Raw genomic sequence first — 11,242 nt, 5'->3', positions numbered from 1 at the left:
TCAAGTGTAGAAATCACTCCATGTAGAATAGGGAAGATAGGCGGCACTCAATAGACTTTGTTTGACCATAAAAACGTCCTTTATTGGTCCAACATTTCGGGGTCTCCCCCTTCGTCAGGGACAGCAACAGATGCATAACAACAAACAATACAAACATATATAGCAATGATCATTAAAACAATCAATTACTCACCTGCAGAACGCCAGCGTCTGACCACCAGAGTCACGCAACGGAAATCAGTGTCGCGCACCACATGACATCATCATCCGGCAGCTGTTTATTTTGCTATTACATTCCCTCTTGGACCCCCTACTTTCACTACTAGTTTGAGGAAGTGTCTTCCAATAATGGAGAGAAGGTGTGCACCTTATCGTGTCATATCATTCAATTGCTTCCTAAATGTAAATGTGTGTAACCTCTGAATAACCTCTAACCTCTACATAAGCAGCAACACATTTTAAACACAAACAATTTAACAATTCGGCAAAATATTTAAATGCAAAAGTTTGAACAATTGTTTGTGTCAAATACTGTTCCATAGGTATCCATTTAATAATGACAGACCCTGTGTAATCAGTACTCAGAAACGCAGTTCATTTTACAAGCACAAGTTTTTTTTTCTAGCAGAGATTAAAATACTTGCAACATTTGACACAAGGGTTTCCATAGTTGCAGAAGTACCAGTATTTAAAGCGATTGAGAGATACCTTTATACTCTTATGCCTTTCCTGGGATTCTTTAAAGGAGATCTGCACTGGTACTAAGCATGCTGGTCTTATTAACAAAACGTGTTCTCAAATCCCCTCTGTCTGGTTCCCATTTCATACAGATGCTAAAAAGTCATTGACAATACTGAAACAGGTCACAGACAGTAGCCAACAGAACAGCAGCATCAATTATTAAAGGCTCTGGGGGAACAAGTGGATTTGATTCAGTCCTTCAAGGGTTAATTGGGAGGAATAACAAAGATTAAACATCATTTTGTTCTTTAGGAATCTTTCCGCTTAGTAACAGTTGGTGGGTTAGGCAGCAAGCCTCCCAAATTGCTGTAGGGCGGTAGGCATAGGCTTACCATACTACCCTTCTGCTCCACGGGAGGCTTCTGTCCTCCCTGAGCTCGCCTTAGGACACCTGCGTTACAGTTTGACATGAATTACACAGGTTCTGTAGCTGATTAAAACCAGGAGAAATGCAGACTTGAAGTCAGCTAGCCCCAGAACCTGTGTAATTCATGAGTGTCCCGGTGTAAAGATGTGGTATGGTAAGCCTATGTAGGCTTGATAAAGTGAAAGAAATTGCACACTCTGGGGGTGATTGGGAGGTGGATGCAGGGAAAGCTTGGGGTGCATGTGTCTGGGAAACACTGCGCATGAGCCCGATGGTTACTGCACAGAGAAGTAGATCAAAATAACATGGAGATCCGTACAATTTGATGAGAATTTCTGGGTGGTGGCTAATGGATGCAGGTGTGTTGGTGTCAGCGACTTGTACTGTCACTGGCGGCCATGGCCATTATATATAGCAGCTGCCATAGGCATGTGCAATATGCAATGTCCGATGGTGTGGCTGAAGGTGCGCCGATAGTGCATCTTTGTACTTTGTCTCAATAGTAAGTCTGTGGCATTACCATAAAGATGCAGTAGTAGCTGCGACAAAGGAAGCAACCGCTACTGCAAACTGCACCCACCTCTGAAACACCCCCAAGCAAGTGCTCAGAGTCTCACGTGCACACCCATGGTCACATGATCACATGTGCACGCTCCCAACAGCCACATTTTTAAAACAGTGGCAATGGAGGATGCAGTATCTGTCACAGGGACAGATTATCTGCATTTTTCTCCATTTACTACTACAGAACAATAGGAGAGACGCAAAGAGATTTGTTTCTCTTACAAGGCAAAGAGAGGTTTAGGACTTTAGTAAAATAGATATTTTTTTTGTCCCATGAGCCAGGATTATGAGCTAGAAGTTGCACATGACAGGACATCCATGAAGTCCCCCTCAGGGGTCTTTGGGCCTGATTCAGAGGCGGTTGCAGCACCAATGTTTGTGCAGTTGTCTGATGTTTTTTGTACTGCGCATGCGTCCTGGTAACCGCTGGACTATGCAGAGCAAAATTTTTTCGCAGGGAGGCAATTTTGGTGAGCGTTCCAGGGAGGTAACAGGGGGCTGTATAGTCAGATACGGGCGTGTCATGGCCAACGGCTGTCTCTCTTTTGCAGTTGCACTGGCAGCCATGTTCCGATGGACATACTGAGCAGACATGGGGCTGTTCTAATGGTGCGACTGATGTGCATCTGATGGTGCAACTTTTTACGCAAAGTGGCGGATTAGGCTGCAGGTGGGGAGGGTTAGGCTGTGGGAGGGAGGGTTGGCGGCGGGAAAGGTGGGTTATGCCATACCTCCCAACATGACCCTCTCCAGGAGGAACACAATTCTCTGGTCTTGGACTTCCCTGGTAAGAGGTTGGGCTGCAGCGCAGTTCAAAATTCAAATAGGGGAGTCACACCAACTGTCACTTTGCACGCTACCAAACATCACTGGCTGGGACTCACTGGCAGTTGGTGTGACTCCCCTATATAAATTTTGGACTGTCCTGCAGCCCCACTAATCATAAATTACCAGGGAAGTCCAGGACCAGAGCATTGTGTCGGTCCTGGAGAGGGTCATGTTGGGAGGTATAGGTTATGCTACCTACCTTCAGGCATCGGGATTCTGACTGTCGGGATGCCGCTGACGGTATTATGACTGCTGGCATCCCGTCCCCAACCCGCCTGAAGCTTGTAGCACAATGATATGATTACTAGGACTAGATCAGTTTTACCTTAAAAGAAGAATTTCACTCAGACCAATTCACTATCGATTAAGAGAACCTCTGCCTTATCTAAAAGAGGCAAATACGACACTGAGATTCAGATGAGGTTTATTGATGAGGCTAAAGCCAGTCACAAAGTACTGTATGCAAATCTTTTGCAGATTAAAAAAGGTCTAAGAGCCAGTCAGAAAGCACTTTCATCAGAGGTGACTGATTACAAAAGCCATGAGGCCAGCACAAGACTATCATGGCTCCACGCAACCAAGAGGTGGTTTTACATACAGACCGCAAGGGAAAGAAAATGATTGTCATGGCTCCAGGTATTCAGCGAGTACCACTCTTATGCAGAAAATCTCAAACTCTACTATGGTCCGTGATTCAAGTCCGTTATTCTGGGACAGACAATTAATTGCCTAATTCAAGAAGTAATTTGAGAACTGGATCATTGGGACAGTATTCCTTGTCCTAAACCACGAGCACTAGTAGATGCCTTTTGTTTTATGACCTTCGTACCTTCTTCACAACGGTCTGTTTTTCCCAACAGAAAGGAATGAGAGGCATATGGTCTTGCCAGGAATCCGTTGTACATGTAAATATGTAGGAACAGCAATACTAGCACTGAGAGCATTAATTCCTGATAATGGTCAAGGAGTTCCCATAGAGCTATGTATGGACAAGAAAACAGCCGTTTCATATATCAACAGAATGGGGGGGGGCACTCGTTCAATACTCTAGGCAGAGAAGATTTGGACATTTAAAATTGGACGATTTAAAGGGACATTCTCCTAAGGTAGGGATGGGCAATGCCCCCTCAGCTGTTGTAGAACTACACATCCCAGCATGCCCTGCCACAGTTTTGCTATTTGGCCAGGCTAAAAATGGTGCAAGGCATGTTTAGATTTGTAGTTCAAAAACACCTGGAGGGCTGCTTATTGCCCACCCCTATCCTAAGGGCAAGGCGTTCGCCCAGAGACCTGAAAGAGTTGGCAGACTCATTGGGGGACATTCAATTCAGTTGAATAGTGCCAGGAAGGTGTTCCCAGAGCTACTCAATTGTCCACATCGCACCCTGCATTTAGTCGAGAAATGACGGCTACCATGCCTTAAGCCGGGTGTTTAGTAGCAGTAACCAGCATTCTCCCACTTAAGTGCCGGCTGCCATGCTGCTAGTGCCCGTGGCCCTAGTTTAGTCAGATTTCTGTTCGCACCTTAGAAAGGTGCGAACAGAAATCCTCTAGTATGGAGTTTACAACGCAGTTAATTGTTCAACATTGCACTGAATTCATTTGCCTCCATTATCTAAACAGTGGATAACCATGAGCAAAGTCGCATTGAAATTCAGTCTTTCAGATGATAGTACAGGTTTTCTGTTGTACAGATGTGGTGCTATTTTCCAATCTATATATCCAAAGTTTGGGCAATGCCCTTTGTGTGGAAGGATCTGAACCATTCTCCACCTACAGATCTGTTGTTGAAAGTTCTGCACAAAATTAGAATGGAACGAGTATCTCAAATAATTCTGGCATGTTTGTCATAGCCAACCAGAGTATGCTTACCTTGATCAAGAAGCTGCACAAGGGTCCCAAGATTCTGCTAGGATTTTCCAGGGACTACTTCCAGGTCCCAAAAGATCTTCTGGACACATTGCCTCACTGCTTGTGTATGGCAACATAACTGATTGCTAACAGACCTAGAATTACTATCACCTATGAGTGCATTCATTAGTGTTCATTCTAGCACCCTGCATCTGTCACAACCCGTGCAGTTCCTCTTTCCTGCCTGGGGTGTCGCTATCTGCTCTGGTGTTTCTAGCACACTCAGCTGGTGCATCAAACTGCTAAAATACAGACCAGAGTGCGCTAGAAGCACCAGAGCAGAAAGCGACACCCCAGGCAGGAAAGAGGAACTGCACGAGTTGTGACAGGTGCAGGGTGCTAGAATGAACACTATTCATGTATGTCTTTCTTGACATATTCAGCATCCCTGAATAGGGAATAAAATATTTGTCTTATTTACTGCAAACTAGCCTGCTTGCTTTTAGTCTTGGCAGCTAGAGGGGACACAAAAACATTCTCGTTCAATCCTGTGGTTCAGTTTCACCTAAACCATGACTCTACAGAGCTTCTTATGTGTAGTTTCTAGTCTATCAACATATGTAGCTCTAACTACTCTGACATGCATAAAACCCTTCTGGCAGAGGGCCTGATTCAGAGCCGCTCGTTCGCTCCGAGCGATGTTCACACAACTGCGCATGCGTCGTAATGCGCATGCGCCAACCAGTCATTGCGGTCGGAAATCGAGCGCTCGTTGACCTCCGGACAACCGCCCCGGCCACCCTGTTGTTAATCCTGTGCACACTACTATTGGAGCGATGCAAAATTGGAACATGATGAACGACACATGGCACCTACCTGAATTGCCACCTTACTACAGCATGTACAAGAAATAACAGGAGATATGGTAAGAACTTACCTTTGTTATCTCTGTTTCTGTGAAGTCCATAGGGTCCACAGGGTTGACCTTGGGGTATAGCTGGATCTGGATCCACGGGCACCACGCAGTTAAAGCTTTAGCTGCTCCCAGGATGCACTTGGGTCCGTCCTCTATAGCCCGCCCCGAGCCACAGGCACCCCAGTTGGTAAGCAGCCAAGGCCGGAGGAGACTAAACAGAGAGAAGGAAGACTGTAACACACAAGAAACCATACTCACAGAAATGGGAGACGGAAAAACCGGTGACCAGCCACACAGCCCATTTGAAGCCAGGTGCGTCAGGGCGGGCGCCCTGTGGACCCTATGGACTTCGTAGAAACAGAGATAACAAAGGTAAGTTTTTACCAAATCTCCTGTTTTCTACTTCAGGGTCCACAGGGTTGACCTTGGAGATGTCCCAAAGCAGTTCAACTAAGGGCGGGGACGCTCCTGTGCAGAAAGGAGAATCCTGCGCCCAAAGGATGCGTCCTGAGAGGCGAAGGTGTCAAACGCATAAAACCTCAAAAACGTCTGAATTGAAGACCAAGTGGCTGCCTTGCACAGCTGAACAGCGGAGGCACCACGTCCAGCAGCCCAAGAAGGACCCACAGACCGAGTGGAATGAGCCTTAACAGAGGCTGGGACAGGTAAACCTTCCTGTATATAAGCCTCACGAACAACAGAACAAAGCCAACGGGCTAAAGTTAGTTTGTTGGCAGGCCAACGCCTCCTGTGAAAATCAAAGAGGACAAACAAAGCATCGGATTTTCGAACAGAAGCAGTCCGGTCCACATAAATTCTGAGAGCACGGACAACGTCCAACGAAGCCTCACCAGCTGTAAGGTCAGGTGACTGAAAAGCTGGCACCACAAGTTCCTGATTGATGTGGAACTTAGAGACAACTTTAGGCAAAAACTCAGATACCCTCCTGGCTGAAGCAATAGCCAGGAGAAAAACAGTCTTAATCGTTAACCACTTGAGGTCAACTGACTGAAGAGGCTCAAACGGAGGTCCCTGCAGGACCCGAAGAACCACCGCCAAGTCCCACGGAGCCACAAAGGGAGGCTGGATTCGAAGAACACCCTGGAAAAAGGTGTGAACATCAGGCAGTGTAGCGATCCTACGTTGGAACCACACAGACAGAGCTGACACATGAACCTTCAGGGAAGCCAGATGTAAGCCCAGGTCAAGACCTGACTGGAGAAACACCAAAATCCTAGAAACCCTGAACACCAGAGGATCAAAGTTTCTGGACTCACACCACTAAAAGTAAGTGTGCCACACCCTGTGGTAAATCCAAGCGGAGGCAGGTTTACGCGTCCTGAGCATGGTACTAATGACAGAGCTCGAAAATCCCTGGGACCTTAAGACGGCTGTCTCAAGAGCCACGCCGTCAAAGACAGTCGACCCAGATCTGGGTAAAGGCAGGGCCCCTGAGACAGCAGGTCCAGACGCTGAGGTAGAAGGTACGGCACGTCGACAGACAAGCTCCTGAGATCGAAGTACCAGCAGAAACTTGCCTCCGTCCTGTTTGATTTTTCTTAGTACCCGAGGCAGCAGGGAGATCGGAGGAAACAGGTACGCTAGGTGAAATGTCCACTTCACCAACAGCGCGTCCACCAGACTTGTGCTTGCGTCCCTTGTCCTTGAGCCGTAAACGGGTAACTTGTAGTTGTGACGGGAGGCCATCAGGTCCAACTCCGGCAGTCCCCATTTGTCCACGAGAAGTTGAAACACCTCTGGGTGAAGCGACCATTGCCCTGGGTGCACATCGTGACGGCTGAGGAAGTCCACCTCCCAGTTGAGGACTCCCGAGATGAAGAATGCCGAGATCGCAGGAAGGTGGCACTCCGCCCAAGCCAGGATGCGAGACACCTCTAACATCGCCGCCCGACTGCGAGTTCCTCCCTGGTGATTGATGTACGCCACCGTGGTGGCGTTGTCGGATTGCACCTGTACCGCCCTTCCGTGAAGAGCGGTGCCGGACGACAGCAGAGCCCTGTACATGGCCCGCAGCTCCAGAACGTTTATGGGAAGAAACGCTTCCTCCGTAGACCAACGGCCCTGAAGAGACAACGAGCCGGTCACTGCCCTCCAACCCCGGAGACTGGCAACTGTTGTGAGCAGCACCCAGTCCGGGATCCAAAAGGGGCGACCCTCGATGAGATGTCTGAAGCCACCAAGCTAGAGACCGGCGCACTTCCGGGAACAAGACCAGCATCTGGGATCGGATCCTGTGAGGTAACCCATTCTATTCGGACAGAATCTGCCCCTGCAGGGGCCTGGAATGGAACTGGGCAAACTCCACCATGTCGAATGCCGACACCATGGACCCTAGGACTCTCATTGCCGAGTGGACCGACACCCTGCAACTGCTCAGGCAACTGTGTATCCTCAGTTGTAGGGAGGACACCTTTTCTGGAGTCAGGAAAATCCTCTGCTGACGAGAATCCAGAAGGGCTCCCAAATGGACCATCCTTTGCGATGGGATCAGAGATGACTTGTTCCAATTTATCAAACACCCGTGTGCCTGAAGACAAGCAATGGTCAGGTGGAGATGTCGAAGAAGTACCTCCGGGGAGCTCGCCAGCAGAAGATCATCCAGATACGGCAGCAGCTGTATACCCTGGGATCCTTCAGCGAGGATATAGACGGTAATGGCAGAGTAGCGCTCCTTATTAAATGGGTGACATGGGAATCCACCGCCGGTGGAGTTTCCCATTTTTTACAATGTGCCTCAGGAAAAGGATAATTAGAAGCCAACCGCTTCTGAGGCAGGAATCTCTTACTGGGCGCCTGCCAAGCCACCGCCATATTATCCGTCAACTGATCAGACAGGGGAAACACCGCAGAAGCCACCTTAGTTTTTTTGAAACTAGGATACTTTGACTTAGGAGCTGGTGCCTCATCCTCCATTAGGAGAATGGCTCGCACCGCCCTAACCAGTGCTGGCACATTAATGGACGACTTGGTATCTACCTCCTGGACCGATGTGTCCGAGTCAGTGTCTTCATGAACCTCCCCATCATCTGAGGACCCCTCGGAGTCCGATAAATGCGCCGCCTGCGCCATTAGTGTGCATTATGACGCCCTCGAATGCATGTCACTCTGCAACATTGACTGAAAAGCCGAAGACGCGGCCGCCAAATTTTGTACTGAGTTGGAGAGGACATCCACCCAGGGTGGAGGAGCCGCCACAGGGGCCTGGAAGGGCACCACAGACTGCTGCGTCACAGGGGAAGCCTGTATATACATAGGTAACCCCGCATAAGGACCAACAGACTGAGACTCGGGGGTGCTCCGCAATAATTGCGGGACACCCGGGGAATGGGGGATGGCCGGCTGGGGCAACGCCCTAGTAGGGAAAGCAGTCGGGACCGACAGACGGTCCGCAATAGACACCAGCACCTGAGAAAACATCGCCCATGGTGGTTCCTGCGTCATAGGAGGTTTTGATGGGCCAGGAACCACCTGGCACCGTCTACACAGGCCGTCCTGTGACAAATCCTCCCTATCCACTCCTGCAGAACAGCGTCCGCAGGAGACCAACACCGGAGCCACGGAGTGCTCAATCTCCTCTTCAGACATGACAAAATATATTATATAAATAAATATATCTGGCAACAGAGCAGAATCACGCGCCCTCACCAGTGTGCTGAACAACAGCCCACAATATGGCACTGTGTAGCACACAACTGTATGTGACGGACCTCACAAATACGTGATTTATATAGGTGAGGTCTGTAGAAACGCCCCTCCCCCAAACACCTGTAGGGCTTGTAGGAGAAGTAAAGGGATAGATATAGGCTGACAGTAAGTAGAAATAAGCACAGACAGGCAGCACTAGCAAAAGACACATACCATGCAGGAAGATATACTCACTGCACCTTTCCTCTACAATCAACCTGCCCAGATTCAGTGTCTGGGAGGGCTATAGTGCTGTGTACACTGTCCTTGATCGGGGGACCGGTCCGCGTGCTCCCTGAGAGATCTGCGCTGCCACAGAGAAAATGGCCCCCAGAGTAGGAGTGGCCGAGTAACTGCAGCTCAGCGACGCCAGACTACGAGCTGAAAGGCGTGCTGAGCTGAGGGGCCGCTAAACAGGGAAGGCTTCCTCCCCTGGCTAGCTATTAACCCCCGGGTTGCCAGCATCCCGCTTCCCGCTAAATAACCCTGGTGGTCTAGTGGACTGACGGGGTATTCCTCCGATGGAGGGGTAGCCCGCCGCCACCGCTAGCTCCCCCGGTCTGTCCCCAAGACTGGGGGCATAGGACTGCATTTTACTGGCACCCATGAGCCGCTGCTAATCAGCGACTCGCGGCTTACCTGTCACTCCCCGGTGTCTCTGGTAGCAGTCCAGGGAGGTCCCCAGAGTCCGGCTAGTACGGACCCAAGTGCATCCTGGGAGCAGCTAAAGCTTTAACTGCGTGGTGCCCGTGGATCCAGATCCAGCTATACCCCAAGGTCAACCCTGTGGACCTCCTATGGACCCTGAAGTAGAAATATAAGCTTTCTTTCAGTTACCGACCTATCAGAATAATCCTGGATGTAAATTATCAATGAATAAAGATTACACACACTTAACTGGTTAGCTGACGCAGTAATGCAAGGCGATGCGATAGCTAGCTGTACTTTTACAGATAAGGTTGCATTCCATTAGTGAGAAGAAGGGTTCTTTAGTGCAGTGATTACCTGGGTGGTGCTGATCTTCAGTTCCCCGGACACACACTTTGCATGTGGGGAAGGTTAAGTGCCACTGGGGGTGGGTACTGGCACTAGGTGGATTATAGGCACTGGGGTAGTTAGTAATGCCACATAAAGGAGTTTTGGCCCAGGAGGATGGTGTACTATACATATATACATAGTGACATGGCACTGGGGGCGTGAGATAGTGCCACAGTGGGGACCTATGAACACTGGTAGGTTATACAACTTGGTATTTATGGTCACTGCGGGGTGGGAGGTAATATTATTATTGTGACCTATGGCATACCTCCAAAGAAATGTGACCTAAGGCTGGGTACACACATAAAGATTTTCTGTCCAACCATTCAACTAGTTGATTGGTTGGAATGAAAATCTGGTAAGGCATGAAAGCAAATGACAATCAGCAATTTGCTCCCAAATGCTGGAAAATGGACAACTATTGTTTGAACAAATTGTTTAGATCAAATATTTAACAATCTTATCTGACGACCATTTTCATCTGTTTTCTGGCATTTAGGAGCAAATTCCTGATCATCAGTTACTCCCATACGTTACCAGATTTTCATTCCAACCAATCAACTAGTTGGCTGGTTGGACAGAAAATCTTTACGTGTGTATCCATCTTAAGGATGATAGAGCATTTCAATTTTCTGGACTTAACAAATTCTGCTGGCATGGGCGTAACTACCATAGAGGTGCAGCTGCTATGGGGCCCAGAGCTGAGGGGGGCCTTTTTCCTTATCAAAGTTACATGTATTATATACATTTTTCACCATTGGTTGGTACATAGGGGCCCTTCAAACACCTAGTTACAGCGCTGTCTGCTGGTTATCTCAATAAGAAATTCTTGACAGAAGTAAAATGCTGAGAATCTAGGCGCCCTGACACAAAGTTTGGGAACTTTGCATTAAGTGGTTAAAGTAAAAAATGCATGTCAGCTAATTAGGAATTGCTGATCTACTTCAGGTGTTCTTTGCACCGGTATTTCCTTCTGTCCACCACCTGGAAACTTGTATATGAATGTAAATGATGGGAAAACAGTGTCTGTAGTTAAAACTAAAAATATTTAGTTAAAACTACACACACACACACACACACTGACCATCCTCCCCGTACTCTAACTACACACACACTGGCCATCCTATCCTTACTCTGCACTGGCCATCCTATCCTATCTCTAACAACACACACACACACACTGGCCATCCTATCCTAACTCTAACTACACACACACATACACACACTGGCCA

This window comes from Taudactylus pleione, unplaced genomic scaffold, assembly GCF_031769625.1.
Source record: "Taudactylus pleione unplaced genomic scaffold, aTauple2 ptg000352l, whole genome shotgun sequence".
In the NCBI taxonomy this organism is placed as follows: domain Eukaryota; kingdom Metazoa; phylum Chordata; class Amphibia; order Anura; family Myobatrachidae; genus Taudactylus; species Taudactylus pleione.
The sequence above is the reverse complement of the archived record's forward strand: the minus strand, read 5'-3'. Positions refer to the sequence as shown.